The sequence below is a fragment of the Notechis scutatus genome, chromosome 4 (genome assembly GCF_049901735.1).
Source record: "Notechis scutatus isolate UNSWTSFEM ecotype Mainland chromosome 4, rNotScu1.2, whole genome shotgun sequence".
Taxonomy (NCBI): domain Eukaryota; kingdom Metazoa; phylum Chordata; class Lepidosauria; order Squamata; family Elapidae; genus Notechis; species Notechis scutatus.
In genome coordinates this window covers 21753249-21774523 of record NC_142012.1, presented here as the reverse complement: position 1 = coordinate 21774523, position 21275 = coordinate 21753249, and the positions used below count along the sequence as shown (strand labels likewise).

The 21275-nt window shown below is 37.4% G+C and overlaps 1 long non-coding RNA gene across 1 annotated transcript; it reads right to left on the bottom strand.

Annotated features, from left to right (window-relative positions):
- Window positions 1-15980: 15980 nt before the first annotated feature.
- LOC148130671 (uncharacterized) lies at window positions 15981-18719 on the bottom strand. The gene is made up of 3 exons (XR_015749585.1): window positions 18601-18719; window positions 17123-17575; window positions 15981-16481 (listed from the first exon to the last, which is right to left on the bottom strand). It is a non-coding gene; the product is annotated as an uncharacterized LOC148130671 (long non-coding RNA).
- Window positions 18720-21275: the final 2556 nt, after the last annotated feature.

The following is a 21275-nucleotide window of genomic DNA, read 5'->3' as shown; positions in this document are numbered from 1 at the left end:
AGAACTTGTATGCAAGCCCCAACAGATATTCTGAGTTTTGTGTTATAAATTCTTGAAATTTCATGAAGTCTGTGAAAATCTTTTCTACTTTCTTTTGCATGATGCTGATTATTTGGAGTAAAGCAATTCAATCTGATCATTCCAAAAGTGGAGTCTTGAAACTCCACTTTTGTTTAGTTAATAATAGGTAATCTAATGAGCATGTTTAATGGAGCTAGACATAGCTGCAAATCATGATTGACAGTTTGAAGCAGGGAATTTATTTAAGGAAATTTATTTATTTACTTACTTATTCAGGCTTATAGGCACTGCAATGATAATTCTAAGCAAAGGATTTCATGTTTTTTCCATTGCAAACTGATAGGTGTCTTGACACCAGCAAACATGCTGTTCCTGCAATACCAACACTGTTTTATTCTAAGTAAGATAAAATTATTATTATTTGTATAGCTACCTGTAGAGGGGCATTTTCACCCGCTAAACATATCTCATTTCAAAATGGTTAGGAAAGAACCAGTTGCTGGCTTTTGTTGCTGGGTAAAAATAGGTCTTGTCTGTCAAAATAGGCAAATGTGATGTTGGCATAATGTTTTTTTGGGGGGGTTGCCACGCTGTTGCTTCTGTCAACATCTTCATCATTTTAGCACACTCCTGTCTCTTTGTTTTTTGTTCCATATTAAGAAGGATGCTATTTAGGTCAAGTTAGCCCATACATGCCTTCAAGGTAAAGACTGGCTTTGCCTTTTTCCTAAGCAACATCTGCCCTCTAGTGTTGAATTTCTAATCCAAAGATTTATTTATTTATTTATTTTATTTGGTTAGTCAATTGCTTACAAGGTAATAGGTATAAGTAAAAACATAGTTATGAATACATGGATACATATATAAGAAAAATAAAAGAAACAATAGGACAGGGACGGTAGGCACGTTGGTGTGCTTATGCACGCCCCCTACAGACCTCTTAGGAAAGGGGTGAGGTCAATAGTAGAAAGTCTAAGATTAAAGTTTTTGGGGTTTGGGGAAGAAACCACAGAGTCAGGTAGAGTATTCCAGACATTGACCACTCTGTTGCTGAAGTCGTATTTCCTTCAATCAAGTTTGGTGCGATTAACCTTGAGTTTGTTTCTCTTGTTTTCTCTTGTATTGTTATGGTTGCAACTGAAGTATTCATTGACAGGTAGGATATTGCAATGTATGATTTTATATACAATACTTAGATCAGACTGAAGACGGCGTAATTCAAGGTTTTCTAGGTCTAAAATTTCAAGTCTGGTGGCATAAGGTATTCTGCAATGAGTAGAGGAGTGGAGAACTCTTCTTGTGAAATATTTCTGGACTTTCTCAACTGTGTTAATATCAGATACGTAATGTGGGTTCCAGACTGATGAGCTGTATTCGAATATTGGTCTAGCAAATGTTTTGTATACTCTAATTATTAGTGTAATATTACCAGAGAAAAAGCGACATAAGATTAGGTTAACAACTCTTAACACCTTTTTGGCTATGTAGTTACAGTGGGCTCTAGCACTTAGATCATTAGAGATGAGTACTCCAAGATCTTTGACAGAGTTTGGATTATCAACAAGGTCTTGACTATTTAGCCTGTATTTTATTTTCTGATTTTTTTTTGCCAATATGTAAGACAGAGTATTTATTTGTTGAGATTTGAAGTTGCCACTTGTTTGACCATTCTGATACATAGTCAAGATCTTTTTGAAGGGTAGCAGTATTGTCTGTGGTGTTGAATAGCTTTACATTATCAGCGAAGAGAACACAGTTGCTCTTAATATGATCACAGAGGTCATTTATGTAGAGTATGAAGAGAGTTGGTCCTAGAACACTGCCTTGGGGGACACCACTGTTGACAGGTAAAGAATTTGATAGGATGCTCCCAATTTTAACCATTTGTTGTCTGTTTGACAGGAATGCTTCTATCCAGTTATGCAGGTGTCCCAAGATACCATAAGATTTTAGTTTTAGGAATTGTTTGCTGTGTACCACTGAATCAAAAACTTTACAGAAGTCTATGTAGATTGTGTAGATTCCTACATTGGAAAGTAGTAAAACAACAACCTTCAGAGTTTTGGTTCACGTTCACTATCTCTGAAAAATGTACCAGTTTCTCATTAGATACCCAATTGCTTTTGGCAAGGTTCAGGGTAGGGTGCTTGTTGGCTGGCAAATTACATAGTGCATGCTGGCATCAGCACAGTTAAAACTAGCATATACATTTTGTACAGTATAATGTAATTGCTTAAAGCAGACGTCTCCAAAGCTGGCTGAGGAATTCTGGGAGTTGAGGTCCACAAGTCTTAAACTTGCCAAGTTTGAAGACCCCTGGTGTAGTCCCTACCAAGGGAGTACAATCTGGCTTCTAAAACTCTTAACTCTTTGCTGCCACCTACAGGGTAGCTAAGTTTTTGGTAGCCCTAATCAAAGATGATGATGATTTTATAATGTAAGTATAATAATATTCAATGGCAGCATTAATGTGTAAAAAAATCAGTTAAGCTTTGTCAACCATTAGCTTGAAAAAAAAAGATAGTAATTGCAATGAGTTGAAAAAGTGGAAAGCGAATGTTTATAACAAGTTTTGTCGTGATATATGGGTAGTTTTCTGCTCACTTGCGGAGAAGTGGAATGCATTTCAACTCAGTAGTGGGAAAAAAGTCTTATTTGGACTATATTCTGTAAGGTGCCCTATGCATAGATGAGAACAATCTCATGGTAGGTCACATTAAACAAACCTGAATGCCTTTAATCTTATAGAATCTATCCAGTATCATTGGCAGATTATTATTTTTAATGCTATAGCACTACTATGGCAATCTAATCATTGAAAGCATGGGAAGATAGACAAATGAGTATCGTGGTACTCATCGTTAATTGTTTCAATGACTACCAGAAATGATGAGTACCAAACAAAATTTTCCCATAAGGAATAATGTAAATAAATTTAATGCGTTCCCAAACCAAACACAATGCACATTTTTAAGGGAGTGTGTAAACAGATAAGGCTGTATAGCATTACTTTACATAAGAAATAAATCTACAAATTAATGAATGTTTTTGTCTTTTAATGACCCTGGAATCCTTAACACCGGGGTGGAGTCGGGGCAACTGAATGGAGCTGAGTGTTTACTGGCCGGATGTCCTTCCTGTCACCAATGCAGAGTTCGCAGCAGATAATTACTCATTGTGCCCAGAGAGAGAAATATCTGCTACTACCTAGGATCAAACTCACAGCCGCCTGATCATGAGGTGAGAGCTTGACCTCTAGGCCACTGCACCACTCTAAAAAATAATGAATACTTAGGTTAAATAAAATAAAAACTTCACTTTATCTGTATTGATGAGAAAAAAAAGCATAAAAATATAAAAAAATGACTACAGAAGCTAATATAGGACTGCAAGGAGTTATGCACAGGACAAGAACTATCGCGTGATTGACACATCAACCTTTGTTTCGGCTGAAAAGCATAACAAGTTGCGAGGCCAGTGACCCAGACAAATTGTAGTTTGGGCGTTGAGTACTAAACAAATGACAAGTACCGGGACAAAATTTTCTTGTCAAAATGCATTGAGTACCAAAGTAGATTAGTTTCAAAGCAGCTGAGTACTTTGGTACTATTATATTTAATGTATTTATCTCTCAAACCTACAATTCAATTTTCTTCTAAGAAGCTTGAAAAAGAGGGTTTGGCATCCTTTAGCCTTGATAATTAACCAGGGGATCAAGACCTCTTTGCCTTGCTCTTTCCACTAAATCCAAGGAATGATTCTTTTATTTTTTCACATATTGGGTGCTTCAGAATAATGGAAATATACTTGCGACCAAGTAACATAGGGCCTAGATATTTAGAGCTCATTGCATATTTAGCAAGACTGAGACTTATGCACTATCCAATATTAGGCAATACTTATTATATGACCGAAACCTGACAAATAAGCCCTATAGGCAACTGTACGGACAGGCACACAAAAGCATCAGCGAATTGAAAGTCTTTATCAAACTCTTATCATATTACTACAAATCCAATTCACTTGATTCAAGTCAAATGGATCATCTTACAGATATGGCCCATCTTACAGGAAGGCGTGGAGGAATGAAAAGCTAATAAAAGGAATAGATTTTGCCTTTACCAGCATGGGTGTGCCAACTCTGCATGGAAATCTTCCATTAAAAAAAGCAAATTTTATGCCATTATAAAATGTTGGGTTCTTCCAAGTAGTAAATTCTTAGGGAACAAAGATATCAACCAAATATTGAAATAAGATATTGTAAAAGAAAGCATAGAGCATAAAACATAAATAAGGAAGAAACTGTTACAGAAATCTATTTACCATAGGATGACAAAGTGCAAGTAAATTACAGGGATTAACAACTATCTGTGCGCTGAGCCTTTTGCCCTCAGCAATTCTGCAGTGTCAGTAAGGTAGCAACAACCACTTTTCAAGCTACTTTAAAATGTGTGTTTTGCTGCACTGCTAACTTCGAAGCTGCTATTTTCATACTCCCTCAGTTGTGTGTGATGTGGTAAATAAGCCAGAGTATTTTAACCACTATTCTCGTCACCCCCTGAATATTTTTTCCATTACGTGGTTTGGTTGAGCAAGAAAGAGAGATCTCATCTTTGCTAGGGATTTAGAGTATGATGAATGTGACCAAAGATTACCTGTAATCACAGTTTTGCATTTCCCCCTACTCCCTTATAAAGCTCCTAAGACTTTGTTTACTTCAGTAAATGCATACATGCATAGATTATGTAGAATTTGTTGTGTTCTGCATCCACACTGGCTTAATGGTAACAGTCAACTTGGGATAGTCCCAAAGGTGCTTTTTTCAAGAGGCAACTGGACTTTCTGGTTTTTCTTTGAAGACACTTAGCCTCCAAGAAGCTTCTTCAGCTCTAACTGAATGATGGGGAATGGACGAATTTATATTCCTTGCAGACAGCTGATCATTTGCATTCTTTTAGAGAGTTGTTGAGGCCACTTGAAGGTTTATCTGTATCTTCAGGATCACACTGACTAGTGCAAATTGGTCTGGAGCCTTCTTGGAACTGCTGAAAGGACTGTGTTGTAGACTGGAGATAGATGATGTTGTATCCCTTCTCCTCTGTTGAGAGAGGGCTGTTCAGTTTTGACATAGATGGCCTCTTTAACCCTTCTTTCAAACCATGGGACAACCATGACCTGGATTACTGAGAATCTCCATAGAGACTTGGGATAGTATTGGCCCACACCTATGTGCAGATCAGTGGTCGATTTCCAAATTTTTTCTTACCAGTTCTATGCGTGGTTCTATGTGTGCGCGCTTCGCTACTGGTATGCCAGAACTGGTCTGAACCGGCTGAATACCACCTCCGGTTCAGATTTCTTCCTAGTATAGTCTGTTATACAAACCCAAACACAAGTTCGGCCTACACATATTGGTTGTTATTCAAAAGTGAACTGCAAATGTCCTCAACTATGAAGATCATTGGGAGAGTTAGGTTGGTCATGGTCTTTCATCCTTACCAAAGGTTATATAGATAAAAGGGGAGAAAAATCATTTGCATTGCCTTAAACTTAATGAAATCAAAGAAGCAGGTAAGAGGTTTCTATATCAGCAAAGAATCTGATGACAGAATAAGTTACCTATATATTCCCCAATCCAGTAGAAAAAAAAATGAGTGCATAAGTAGGTGTAGCTGCTGATAATTGCTCCAAGCTAAAACAAAGTAATCTATGTATTTTCTCTGGGCAGCTCACCAACATGAAATAATACAATGCAGTTCTAAAACAATAACCATAAAAGCAATAGTGATAGCAGACCAATTTTATAGCATCAATCAAAACACAGGCTAGATAATGTCTGTTAAAAATTCAGATCACCAACAATATAAAATATCTTTATCCAGTACCAAAATGTCCATAAAAAAGATACCATTTTTCCAGAATTGGACAATTGCCAGCAAAATACCTTCTCCAGAGCAACTATTTCATTTGGCTGAAACACCCAATCTTGAACTTTGGCAGTGAATCTTAAGGTTTGGCTAAAAATGTTATTGAGAAAGCAATTATTAGGTACGTAGTTCCCGAGGTAGCTTTAAGGTAGCTTAAACTTATCAAGCAGCGCTAAGTGTAGGGTTATCAGATTTGTAATGAAAAATGGTAGGTGCCCATTCAGTCACAGCAAAGAGATAGAACCCTAACCTTTTTTGTTGCCATTCAACTATACCTATTCCCCCCCCCCGCCCGCCCCGAGCTCTATAGCAGTGCGTAAATGGGAAAATTCCATTTTGATATTTCCACAGTGTCCTGGGGTTACCTAAATCAGGAAGTCTTCAGAATATTTTTAAAAAAGGAGAGTAGTTTTCAGATTCTTCCTCACAGAGCCACAGATCCTTTGGCTGCTCCCCTCACTTTACTTGTTTGTTCATGTTGCTGCTGTGGTGGAGAAGTCTAAGGATTTGGGTGCTTAAATTTGTAAACTGCATTTGGTTTGTGGATGGCTTCCAGGGATGTCTTTTTAAAGGTCAATGCAAGCGTGTTAAAATTACTAGACATTTAACTCATCTCTTCTGTTTTAAAAAAAAACATGCTTACAAAAATCACTGCTGAAGATTTTACGATATTGGAGAATTCTGAGGACCACAAAATTACTCTGGTGCGTCAAGAGCTGTTTGGTCATGGTTCTCTTATGTCTTGATCTAGAGAGAGAAGAGAACAATCAGAACTTTGAAATTACTCCCCAGCAGTAATCATTAGAACAGAAAGTAGACAAGGCATCTAGTGAGTGGTTTCTTCACTCTGGTGGGATATATTATAAAAAGTGAGTTCATGGACATGTACTTATTGTTTTGATAGCAAAGGAGTAGTAGTTTGCTGCTCTTGCCCTCTTATGGAACGATTTTGGGGTATGTGGGGTGGGGAAGATATCTCCCAGACAAGTTAACCAAGTTTTTATCAATTCAGTACTATCTGCATGTCAGGAAGATTCTGTGGAGTGAAAGCAATTAGCCAAAGGTGATGAACTTGGTGGTGAACTTGACTCTGTGTCTGTTGAATTATCATCTAATGTCTTGACCACTACATCATGCTGGCTCTCAAAAAGAGTATAGCTTTGATATACATCCATCAATTTCTACACAGAGTTTGAGATATGCAAATCTTCCCATCCTCATCTTTCTCTGTAAAACGGACATATCAGAAATCCATTTAAAGACAAGCCTCAACTTAAATTCTTTTGGCCAGAGAGATAGCAATAGCAATAGCACTTAGATTGCACTTTTGGCCAGAGAGATAGCAATAGCAATAGCACTTAGATTTATATACCACTTTATAGTGCTTTACAGCCCTCTCTAAGCGGTTTACAGAGTCAGCATATTACCCCCAACAATTTGGGTCCTCATTTTACCAACCTCAGAAGGATGGAAGGCTGAGTCAACCTTGAGCCTGGTGGGATTTGAACTGCTTAATTGTAGGCAGCTGGCTGCAGAAATAGCTTGCAGTACTGCACTCTAACCACTGCGCTACAGAGGCTCCTGTGATGTTTGAGCCTACCTGTGTTAACAGTTAAAGATCTGTGGCAAAGCAAAGATTGAGTCTGGTAGAAGTTGCCAGACATTTCAACTCAAATTATATCTGCCTTGAGGAATAACAGGTTGTACAAGGCAGCATAATGGTCTTTGTTAAATGGAGAATGAGCTTTCAGTCTGATCCTACCTAATACTCTTTCTGCCCCTAAAAGTATGAATCAATGTAAAAATGATTCAATATTTGATTACAATATTGTGAAAGGATTCAAATCAAATCAATCAACACCGTATATGTGTGTGTGTGTGTGTGTGTGTGTGTATGTGTATATATGTGTGTATGTATGTGTGTATGTATGTATATATATATATATATATATATATTCAGCTTTGTTCGGTATTTTCCACGTATATTATATATGTTATGTGCTTTTAAAGTTGTAGTAATGTTTTGGCAGAATCTCATCTGCCATCATTCAGTTGCTTCTGTATAGTGTTTCGATCTCATCTGCCATATATATATATATAGTGTCGTCTATATGTATATATGTATGTCTATATATGTATGTATGTATGTATGTATGTACATATGTTTCAGTCTAAATGCAAAGAGGAAAATGCAAATGTAAACACATTTGCAGTTTCATAAGCAAAATATTTTCTTTACCTTTGTCAGAACATTGCCTTAAGGTCAGATTTTGGAATCAGATGGGATTGCTGGGATTGTTATGTTTCCTCCAACCATAAAGGCAAACTGTTGAACAACGCACGGCTACATAATAAAACTTATTTCTTCGTTTACTGAAGCAACTTAGAATATAGGATATATTAAATGAAATATTTTTTTCCTGGGCAATTCTGAGGCCTTTGTTGGGTCAACTTTATAACAGATGATCCTTTTTTTAACCTATTGTGCAACAAGAGGAGGTATTAGACGTAATCTGTTGAGTCAATACTTTGGCATCTGAATCTTTACAAGACAGGTATAACCATTTCTGTTTCCAAAAAAGTTTTATCAGGCAAGATAGATAAAATCTAGAAACATTTGTTAGAAATACAAGAGCCCTTTATTTTGAAGAAATCAAAAGGAAATTGTATTGCCTTTGGCATCTTTTGCTATCCTTAATTTATTTTGAGTTTGTCATTCCTGATACTTTTTTTTTATTTTGAGACCATTTATATGCATTCTTTTTTTAATTAAGTGTTATTCTTTTCTTTTTCTTTTCTCCTGTATATATTCTTTTATTTTCAGATTTTCACTAAACTTGTATAGCCACATTGGCTGATTTTGCTGTCCTCCTATTTGAATTGTTTTTAGTTGCACTTCTGGTATTTCTCTCCCCTCTTGACTTTCTTTTTCATTAATATTGCAGTCTTATCAATTCCATATATTATACCTTTTAACTTAGTATAGAGTGCCCTTTTGAAGTTTAAGATAAGTGGCTCTCTTATCTTACCTTACCTTACCTTACCTTACCTTTATTTCCTCTTAAAATTAAGAAGTTTATTCTTACATTTCATTTATTTCCTTCCCAATGTTCTACTTCCTTAACTAAATAGTCATTGTTAGCTCACATCTCACATCAAGCGCCGTTGTTTCTGTTGTATATTCTTCCACAGCAAGCAAAGATGTCAGTTCCCCCTCATTACTTCAATATTTTCTGAAATATCTCCAGATATTCATACTTAAATTTCATATTTCACATGTCCCTTGTCCCTATTTGTAAGATTGCTATTTTGAGAGGTGTGATGCAAACAGTTGTGACTTGTTTGCATCACACCTCTACTTGATGATGCTGATGGGTGGAACATAGAAACTTGCCTTGGATCCATCTGATTGAGTATTACTCTAGCTAGGTGGTAGCTGCCTTCAGATAGAATTTCCTAACCATTCCAGGAAATTATTTCTGGGCTAATTATCCACTTTGCTTATTATGTTTCCTATTGGAAGGAAGGTGACCTACAGTAAAAACATCCATGAGTATTCTTTATAATAAATAAGTTAAAACAATAAACACACTGCTGCCTGATTAAATCCTTCTTCCATAAGGTTGACACCTGAGATCCCTATTAGAATGTGTAAGCCAGGTAGCTCTTGCTTAGGGAAGATGGTTCCAAAAATAGCAAAGGCTCAAGTTGTTGGAAGTAGAACTTGAGTCTTTCTAGAACAGGGGTGTCAAACTCTTCTTCATTGAGGGCCTCATTAAGGTTGTGTTTGACCTCAGGGGGGCAGGCTGGGTGTGGCCAGGCTGGGCATGACCAGGTCAACATCACTCATGTTGGGGGAGCCTGTGGTGGCCTGAGTGCTCTGCCAGTGAAAATGGAGCCCTCCCAAGCTCCATTTTTGCTGGCAGAGGCACCAAGGGCTGTTTCCAGGGTGGCCTCACGTACCAGATCTAAACACCCCGTAGGCTGGATCCGGCCCCCGGGTCTTAAATTTGACACCCCTGTTCTAGAAGAATCTCTTCTAGAGAATTATCTATCTGACCTGCAAGCATCCATATGGTCTCTAGACGGCAGCAAAGAAATGTAGAAAAGTATGGACATTTGCAGCCTAGTTTTATAAACTTGGAGTTATGAATTAATTAATTTAAAATAAACAAATAAACTTTTGGAACAGGTCCATGTGAGTTGAAGCTTTCTTCAACTAGAACCTTTTTTAAAAAAGTGCTTACATTCTTTTATTATGAGTAAGAGGACTTTGTAAAAGTTGTTACATTCTTCCAGGAAGGAAGACAAATAATGCTTTTCTGCCATTTAGAAGAACATTTTGGTCAGCAGGTTTTTCCTGCTCTATGTACAGGCTGATGGAGCGTGTGACAAGGAGAACACTTCTCAGACTATTAAGAGGCAATTGAAATCTCCTCCTTCTGCAAACCATAGAACAGACTATTTTGGACATACTCACTGTTTCCTCATTGTGTACAATATTGCAATGTCCTCATTATAGCACTTTCTTTCGAGTGGGAGAGAATGGATTAAATACTATTGATGCAAAACATTTCACAAGTGTAGAAATTACATGGTGTAGAAAAAGTGGAAACAGGTGTCCTCCCATCATTCTTAACAATAAAATCTAGGATTCCATGATGTCACTATTTGGAAGATCCAGGACCAACAAAACCAAATAATTTTTCTACACAGAAATAAAAGAAAATTGTTTTCATGAACTTATGTTGTGATCATTTTAAATGAATGCATGATGTAGATGGCTATTAGCCACGTTGCTTCTGTTCTACCCCAGTTTGATAGACACTTTGAATGCCTGTGAATATTGCACTGACATTTCAATGGGGTGGGCAAATAGAAATAGAGACAGTGTAGGCTGGTATGTTTTTGCGTGCTCCAACAGATTAGCCACCATTTTTTTGCTTTCAAAAGCCACCTTGTTTGTATTTGCACAAAAGGGTGGACTGGGATGTTTTTGCATAGCAGTCATGTTTTAAGCAAAATAACAACTGCTGTGTTGACGCACGTACCATATATGGTGACTGCCATTTACCCACCAAGCATGCCCATATTGGTGCATTCATGTTCTGCTTTTGAGTCTTACAGAGATATCTGGTTGTCCATTGTGGAAAACTGATTTTGTACCTCGCAGCGTCCTTGCAAGAGTGGCTCTACCAGTGTGATGAGCCTTGTAAGCAGGTGTGGGATGCGTGGGGCACCTCCAACCCACCCACCCCCACCCTAACTTGATTTTATTACCTGCGCCTCATCCCGCCTTGTACAACCAGATGGTGGGCAGGGCTTAACTAGGGCTTATTTTCAGGGTAGGCTTATATTAGGCACAGGCATGAAAAGTGGGCTACGGCTTGTTTTTGAGGTAGATTGTATTTTCGGGGAAACATGGTAGTATTTATGTCCCTGAGCTACATAATCTTAGAAAAATGCTCTTCTGCATTTTGTATTAGCTTTTTATTCAATTTTTTATTTTCAATGTCTAGTTAAATTTTTATTTTTTTCTTCGTATAAAATGTACAGTTCCAGGAATGGACATAGATATGGGAAAGTCATTTTACATATGCTTTCTGATAAATTGTATGAAATTTTAACAAAAGTTAAGGTAAGTCAGCCTTAGATCACTAAATAACTATGCAGATGTAAAGAATAAAATTGATTATTTGCCAGCAAATTGTTATAGCATGGCCCTCCACAATGCATTTTTCCATTCAGCCAGAATGTTAGAGGTGGTCTGCTGTTAAAGTGTCTACTTGTATATCCATTCATTTATGTCAATAAGTTAATTTTGCTAAATATCAATTTTGAGTTTTAAGAAATCAGTGAAGAAATCACATGAAGACAGACATTTGTTTCTTAAGAAAAACATTATTAATTGAATGATAAAGATTATCTTAATTGTCCCATGTGGAATTCTGTCTAAAGACCTGGCTTCTCCCAGGACTGGGCCCAAAAGACATCAAATAGCAACTCTTTCCTGGTTTTAAGTTGATTTTTGCAGCCTAGATTTGGTAGTTCTATCTCCTACCCTAATTTCTCTAGTTAAGGTTGTGCTTGATTTACAACCACAATTGGGACAAGAATTTTTGGTTACCAAGCACCCAAATTTTGATCACTTGACAGTCATAAATACAAGGACTCATTGTAACTCCCTTTGTAAATTAAAATGGTGGCTAAATGAATGCTTATAAGTCGAGGACTGTCTATATCTAGTAAGATTAACCAGCCTCTATTAACATAAAAACAAGTGTTTTTATGCATTAAAGCAACGGTATCAAACTCACGGCATCATGTTGCCATCGCATGATGTATTGTGACTTTTCTCCCCTTCACTAAACTGGAGGTTGGGGTGGCTAGCACGTGATACATCTGGTTGTGAGTTTGACACCCTGCATTAAAGGTAAGAGACAAGTTCTTATAGTAGGCTATTTTCACAGCAGCTACAGATACTCTGTTATGTATTTATTTACTCAGTGATTCTGAGTGTCTAACAAGAATTATAAGTCTTCCAAAATGGAAAAAAAATCACAATGTAATAATAAATACACACCATGCTGGTATCAGACCATATTAAGAAATCAGTACCATGTAGGTCAGTACTACTTCTATTATAAATTCAGTAACAGAATCAAGCAAGTCTGAATGTGTTTTTTCCTTTCCTTCCTTTATCCTTGTGCAATGTTTACTCACATTACATTCTTGGCTTGGGCTCAGGTCCCGTTTATCTGACTATTGCCTGGGTAGCACCTCTTCCACCTGTTTTGTTCCAAAGCCATTCCCTCAGTTCTCTACAGTTGGGAACAAAACAGAACTCATATAATTATAATGGGTTTAAACACTGTTATGATCAAGGCTCTAGAGGATGAGTTTACTAAAAATATAGAATGTAACCTGGAATTCTATTCTATATTTCAGTCATGCGCTGGAAAATCTTGTTCCTGAGCTTTCGGTAGCCATCTTCCATATGGATTTCATCATCTATTTAATTTACCCAGCTTCTGGTAAACATTAATATAGTATTCAGCTATGTATTTTTTCCCCAGAGCATTCATTTTGGGTCAGGCAGTAATCCTTATAGGAAAAAACCAACCTACCTCACAGTGCTGTTGGAGGAGGAGACGATTCAAAGCAATTTATGGATTAAAGTAACGCACATTTTGGAACAGAAGACCAAGTTGCCCATTTTCTTCATTAGAGCTCCAAACATATCAGACATTATTATAAATTTAACATTAGCTAATGGGACAATAATTCATATTCATAATTTAGATGGTGAGTAAAACTCATAGTTTTCCATTCTCTAGCCTGGTACAATAATCACTACCCCAAACAGGCCCCAAATTATACCAGACAGATTTGTATACTAGATAAATATATAGCAGTCCTATTTTATTTTTACATTACTTTGTAAGTAATGTGTAAGTAGTAATGATTTGCTTAGTTTAATTATTACATATTAATATTACATTAATTATTGAATGTTAGTTGCAGTACTTCTCTTGCTTAAATTGTATTCACAGACTGAGAGACATATGCACGCTAGTTTTTAACTAGCTGTTATTATCAGACAAATGTATCCTTCAGATTATATCTAGAAGGTCTGGTTTAGCTAGTCTGATTTCATCATTACTGATGGGCCTCAGTTCATGCTTGGAAGTTTCACACACTGCCTGATTATTTAGCTGCCATTTATTGGGTCATGTTTGATTGTAGAAAAAAACAAAACAACAACAACAAAAAATCTCTGTTAAATACCCCTGAAATACAGATATGTTAATTGTACTCCAAAATTCACAAGTAGACAATGAGTCTGAATTAAATTCAACTTATAGATTTTATCTTACCCCAAACTAAGTGTGATCATTGCATCCAGACCCTACAAAGATATTTCTTGCTTCTAGCAAAACGACTCTGAAGCAGGGGTGGGATTCTACTGGTTTGGACCAGTTTGGGCAAACCCCTTGCTCTGAAGATCAGCTGGCAGTGAACCAGTTCTCTGCGAGGAGCACGTGGGCCCATCCCTGCTCTTTCTTGTGCTTTATTCCCTTTTATGAGAGCACAGCCGATTTGCGCAGCAGAGTGATTTGCCGCGCCTCAGCTGTTTTAGTCACAGGGACTGTAGTAGAAGGTAAGTATAAAACCTTTTTGAAATGTGAACCAGTTCTCTGCGACGAGCATGTGGGCGATCACTGAACCGGTTGGTATAATGGTGGAATCCAACTCCCGCTCTGAAGTATTATATCTGACATGTATGAGCACTTGTGGGAGGGTGGATTGCGGATCCTTCCCAGCGAATATTTTGAAAAAGGAAGTACATTATTGTTATTTCCACATAAAGGTTGTTTAACTCACTTATATTATTTTATGTCACAAAAGTGCATAAGTGAAGCAATTAAACAAACTATCAGTAATTGCCATCTAAATGTACAACAAATATAATACCTTGCAAAATCGTGGTATATGTGCATTGGAGAAAGATTGTTCTCTAAGATTATAAAATGAGCAGAAAGTATCATGTCAATTAGTTTATGTTGCCTTTCTCATGGAAAGAAATTGCTTTACTAGGAAATTTATAACTTGACCTCCTTGAAATGTGTTGGGTATTTCACTTTTTACAATGCCTGTTCTCTGCGCTCCACCCAGTACATTTTGACTCTTATCGTTTTTCTTTCTTTGTTCAGCTCAGTTTTTCCTCTCATTTTGGATAAATAATCACCCTAAAATTGTTTCATAGAAGAATACATATTAACTTATGGATATAGGTTTCCATGCAAGTTTTCTGAGGGACATGCATGCTTCATAAAACATGTCTGAAAGGTCTTAAAGCAGAGGTCTCCAAACTTGGTAACTTTAAGACACGGAACTCAGGAGGTTACACCACAAAACCTCAGAATGTTACAACACAGCCAACAACCCAGGAGATTACAGCACAAGACCCAGGAGGTCACAACAATAGAACTCAGAAGATCATCACACAGACCATTACCCAGGTCGTTACAACACAGGAGGCTGATAGCCAGCACCTCAGCCACACAGGTTCTTACGAAAAAGCCAACCAATCTGCAAACATCGATTCCATCAACCAATCAAGAAATAACAACACAGCCAACCAGCCCGCTTACAACAGAGCCAGCACACCACATCTCCCCACCAGTATTTATAGAGAGATGGCAGCTCCAATCACACTTTGCTTGCACAAGCATGAAACCGAAAGCACCAACATATATATACTACTGAGCCTAATTTTGACTTGTTTTAAGGACATTACATCAAAGTTGGATCAGCCTGAGTGTTTTTTTCCACTTTAATTTTGAGTGTAACTCCAAATCCAGACCTCTATGGGTTGCTAAATTTGATTTCCATTGATAAATTTTGTGTGATTTTGTTGTCAGCACATTCAACTATGTAATGAACGAAGTATTTAATAAGAATATTTCATTCATTCCGAGCTAGGATGTCTTATTTTTGTGTTCCCTTTATTTTTTTGAGCAGTGTATACACACACACACACACATATACATATCTAGTCTAGTTCTGCCAAGAATGTAATAAGGGTTAACAGAGAGGCAGTTTCTGTAAGCAACACCAGAATATTTTCTTCCTGCCTTCCTTACAGGATTAGTTCAGTAATTTCTTCTAACAACCAGTTCTCCAAACTGCTTAGAATGTTAACAACCGGTTCTAGAGAATAGGTGAGAACTGGTAGAATCCCACCCCTGCAAGATAGGGAGTATCTGGGTTAGTGGTGTTGGTTGAAATAAGGATCTGGATGTTTTAATACATTACAGATTGATCATGAACCACTAATGTACAGCTGCCAAAATAGCCATTGCAGTTTTAGGCTGTATCAACACAGGAATAGTCTTAAGATCAAAAGAAATGACGGTATTGCTCTTGTCAAACTACAACCACAATGTCCAGTTTTGGTGACACAACACTAGAAAGAGTATAGAGAAGAACAACAAAATGCTTGTGAAGTGAAAATAGTTAAATATATGATTGGTGAATAATCATTAATTTTATTTAGTTGTACTGGAGCTTAGCTTTAAATAAAATTTAGCTTTTGTCCAGCTCCGTGCAGATTTTGGTATCATGCCACTCAAAGGCCAGGTGTGATGTTGGGAAAGTGAGTCCAGGAAAACTTGAAATCCATAGTTTATGGCAATATTCCACCAGAAACAGCTGTGTAGCTTCTATGATAAAGTTCTACTTCATCAGACAGTCAAAGAGAAAGAAATCTTGAAAAGTCTGACTTTTGGAAGGACACTCAACAAACACCTCTCAGCTATGTTATAATCAGAATATGTGCTGGAAGTTCTTTGCACTTAGACTCAATGATTTCATTAGATTTGCTGCTCTTTTTCAACAGAAATGTGATAGATTTTTTCCCCCAAGTACAGAATAGGATATAAGGAAATTTCTTCGCAATTTGCTCTTGCTCTTTAATGTTATGGTCCAGGTATTTGTTTTAATGCTGTTTCTTAAGCAAAGTTAGTGGAACTGTTAATTTGTGAAAAATTAGAACAACACTGTAATTAGGCTGTTGGTTGACTAAGAATGCTACTACAACTACTCCTATTGATCTCTGCAACATACAAATACTATATAATACTGTACTTAACATGGCAATTCTCAACCAATTTATGTACAAATAAGCTGCACTGGACATATGTTTGCTTAAATAGGCATTGGATTACTCAGAACTCAGAAGTGGGAGATTCTTGGCTCAATTTTATCTTAGCCCGGGCTTTAGACCAGGTGTGCTATATTGTTGCTTCAGTCCCAAAAGTCAACTACACTATTGAGATCATAATAGCAGCCTAGCAGAAATGATTTTTGGAAGGCTTATTGAGGTAATGTATTCAAAGCAAAATATTTCTTAAGATTGAAAAAGAATGATGTTAATGCTACATTAACAACTATTTTTAACTTGGCCTAACATGCAATTAAATACATAGATTAATTCTAGAATATCATGCCTGTTTACCTCAGAGCAAAGTCTAAACATCTGGCTAACTGTGCAGCCAACTATAATAATATAAATGTATATGCCACCTGATTCCTGATTAGTTTACAAATTAATAAAAATATTTAAAATAAGGAGACAACAAAAAAGAATAAAGATGGCAGAGAAAACATACCTGGATCGGAACAAGAAGGAAGGACGGAAAGAGGCATCAATCATCTTCACCAAAGGCCTAGATGAAGAGTTAAGTCTTCAGGGCCTTTCAAAACACCAGAAGGTTGGGGCATCTGAATTTTGGGGCAAACCTTGTTCCAGAGGCCAAGCACTGCTACCAAGAAGACGTATTTCTGGGGTCCCAATGGAAGGCATTGCTTAACTGAAGGAACCTAGAATGTGCCAACTTGATTGAAACTTAGAAGTCAAAGTCAAGGAACATAAGGAGGCAAGACAAGACTTTTACACATTTCTGCCCAAATGTAGATGGAGTGCCAGGTCAACATCTTGAATGCTGTTGCCTCACATTACAGGACTTACTCTGTTTCTACTTGATAGTGTTAAGACAGCTGTTCTTGGATCTGTTAGAATGCAAGAAGCAGACTTCTATACGGTGATTTCAGACCCCCTTTGCCTGAGATAACAAATGTGAGTGGAAAGTTTTTGTTCACATTGAGATGAATAAAAGCAGAGATCCGTTCAGACCTTGTCATTTAGTATCAGTATATCAGAAACTGATCAGAAAAGGAACACTCACAAGGGGGACATCAGGAGTGGGTCAATCACGTGATTACACATGTTAGTGCCTTCATGTATCCAAAGGACCACTTGATCATATTTGGAATTCCAGAATAAATAGGAAGACTTTTAGATCTAGAGTGGTAAACTTTAAAGACGTACTTTTGATAGGTTCTCCATGTAGTAACTTGTTAGATTCCTAGTAGTTCTTGACACAATTATACTGTAATGTGTAATTTATATTATATTCACTATAAAATACTAGGATGGGAGATAATTATTTGGGGAATATACTGCTGACTTCACTGAACTGCTGCTCTTAAATTTCAGAGCTGTATATATTACAGAAGATTTTCTTGAGCTTATTTGATATTTCTTTCCTTTTTAAATAACATGATGCTTAAAACTTCTCCTAGCTATTGGAAGCGGAAAAAGGGGAGAGAGAAAGTGTCAGTACTTGAGGCAAATCTTTGGCAAGCTCCCAGTCAGAAACAGATTTGCATTTTGCAGCGGATTGGAAAAAGATAATTCTGACTGGAATTGCCCAGGAATTGAACTTTTCAGCATTATGCAAACACAGACTGTACTCCTATAGCTGCAAATGACTTCATTGAAATTACGAGTGATATTGAGAACCAGTTGCCCATAAATTACAAGATGGTGGAATCACCATCTGAGGTTTATTCAAGACTACATATTTCAAAACCTTAAATGTTTACATTTTAATGAATCGTTCCCATATTTACAGATGAATAAACTAAGAACGCTTGATGGACAAATCTTTCCATAGATTTAAATGGAGTTAAATGTTCTTGCTCTGTTCATGATACAGGTAGTCCTCGACTTACAACAGTTCATTTAGTGACCATTTGAAGTTACAACGGCACTGAAAAAAGTGATGTGACTCTTATTCGTACTTACGACCGCTGTGGCATCCTCATGGTCACAGATTGAAAATCAGATGTTTGGCAACTGGTTCACATTTATGATGGTTGCAGTATCCCAGGGTCATGTGATCAGCTTTTACAACCTTCTGACAAGCAAAGTCAATGGGAAAGATAGATTCTTTTAACAACTAGTTTAGTTTACTTTAGTTTACTTTATTGTCATTGCACCTCTTACAACGAAATCAAACACCATCTTCAGTGCACATCATGACCATGAAAATAAACACAAACACATAATCTTCACACTCCACACATTGAACCGAAAACCCCCGACACCGCACCAACACTGCACTATACAGTAGAATTCAAAAGAGCTACTGCCCTGGGATAGAAGCTGCTTTTCAGCCTATTTGTCCTTGTTTTTATTATTCCGTACCGTCTGCCAGATTGTAATAGTTAAAAACAAAGGTTCCCAAGATGAGATGGATCTTTGAGAATGTTTTGAATTTTCTTAAGGCAGGGGGAGCTATAAAGCTCTTCCAAAGAGGGGAGAGGGCAACCAATGATCTTCTGGGCAATGATATTAACCCTCTGGAGTGCTGTCCTATTTGCCACTGTGCAATTGGCAAACCATACAGAGGTACAGTAAGTTAAGATACTCTCTATGGTGCAGCAGTAGAAGGTCACCAGCAGTTTTTCATTCAGTTGTTGTTTTCTGAGAAGTCTCAGGTAGTATAATCTCTGCTGGGCCATTTGACCAGTGCTGCAATGTGAGCACCCCAGTTCAGGTCCTCTTTTATGGTAACACCCTGAAACTTAAAACTGGCCACTTGCTCCACTTGGTCTCCATTGATAAGCAAGGGCTGGATGTCTGATCTGTTCCTTCTATAATCCACTATGTTACTAATTTAACAATTGCAGTGATTCACTTAACAAATGTGGCAAGGAAAGTTGTAAAATGGGACAAATCTCACTTAATAAATTTCTTATTTAAAAACATAAATTCTGGGCTCAATTGTCAATGACTACTATACTAAGTACTACTGTACTTAGACTGCTATTACTCTTTCTTAGCTTTCTGTCCATCCCAGGACATTTCTAAATTTAATTTATTAGACTGAAGTACAAGAGCTAATTCAGATAGAGTCATCAACTGAACCATCTACCTATACCTGTACTTCTTCCCAAAATGTTTTTCCTTGTCAGAGACAGGGCTGAAAAATGCTGGTTTGCCAGTTTCTTGCAGATTACATTAGTCTGAAGTCATAGAAGGTACCAAAAGAAAAAGCTTTCTATGCAAATACCATTGTTCTCCTTATGATTATCTGGTTCCCCCCGCCCCCTTACTTTTGTAAGTATGAGGAAGTTTTCCATATCTATGACTATAATTAATGACTATAACGAATCACATTACAACATACAAAAGTATCTGTGCATAAAACCTGGAGTGAAAACGTAAAAAAAAGTAAAAAAAAAAGTAAAAAGAAAATGTTGCAGAAGGGAAATTCAATTCCCACTGCCAGGTGCTTAACTTGGCTGCTTATGATTAGCATCTCATTCAAACCTGAGATGAAGAACCTGAAATACAACAATGGTGTATGTAATTCCTCAAGTCTTGTATGCAGTCCTTGGATGAACTACAAAACAAGTCACAAAAATTGTAATTTAGCAAATTCTTGTGGACGGAAAAGAATGATGTAATATATATATATATTTTTAATTTAGTTTACAGTAAAAGTTAAGAGTACATGAAATGAAATGGTCGTCTTAGCTCTACCCACCTACCACTCATAGAGAAATGCCACTTTTAACCAGTACAAAGGTTAATTTCTTTTTAAAGATACAGAATACTTTTGCAAAACACTTATATACTTGGTTCAGTTATCTAAACTTTCTGGTGGACTGAAAAATCAGAGTTTCCTACATTTGAAACTTTTCGAGAAGAGAGACCCCAGCCTAGCTGAAAATTACAGACCAATCTCCTTATGCTGCATCACCTGTAAAGTCATGGAACCAATTATTAACCAATCCATTATCCTCCACTTAGAGACAAACAACCTACTCTCTAATAAACAATTTAGTTTCAGAAAAAAAACTATCCTGTAATCTGCAACTCTTACACTGCAAAAACATATGGACTACACAACTCGATCAGGACAAAACAATAGATGCAATCTACATAGACTTCTGTAAAGCCTTTGATTCAGTGGTACATGACAAACTACTCCTAAAACTAAAATTTTATGCTATCTCTGGACAGCGGGAACCGTGGAAGTTACGGAGGCGGCTCCCCCACCCAAGAAGCGGATGAAACGCTTCCACAGTTCCCGCCACTGCTGCCGCTATTATTGGATATGGCGCTGGCAACAGAGGGACAGCTGCAGCTCGGCCTGGGAGCTTGGAATGCAGGAACGGGCTGCGCACTGGGACTTTTGCAAACTTGCAGAGCCTGAGGCTGGAGCACCAAGGGTAGCAGCAGCAGAGACGCTCGCTTGGCTCTTCTCATGCCCACCCAGCTACTCGGGATTAAACCAAAATGCAGCACGTGGCGCTCCCAGGTACCTCAAAATCTTTTTTTCCCTGTTGTTACGGGGATGGGGAAAAGCGGGAGTGATTCAGATGCTGTTGTTGGAGACAGCGCTGGTGCGTGGGGGAGAGAAATGAATTCACCCCGAAAAGACGCCTAGCCATTTTTCGGGCTCAAAAAAT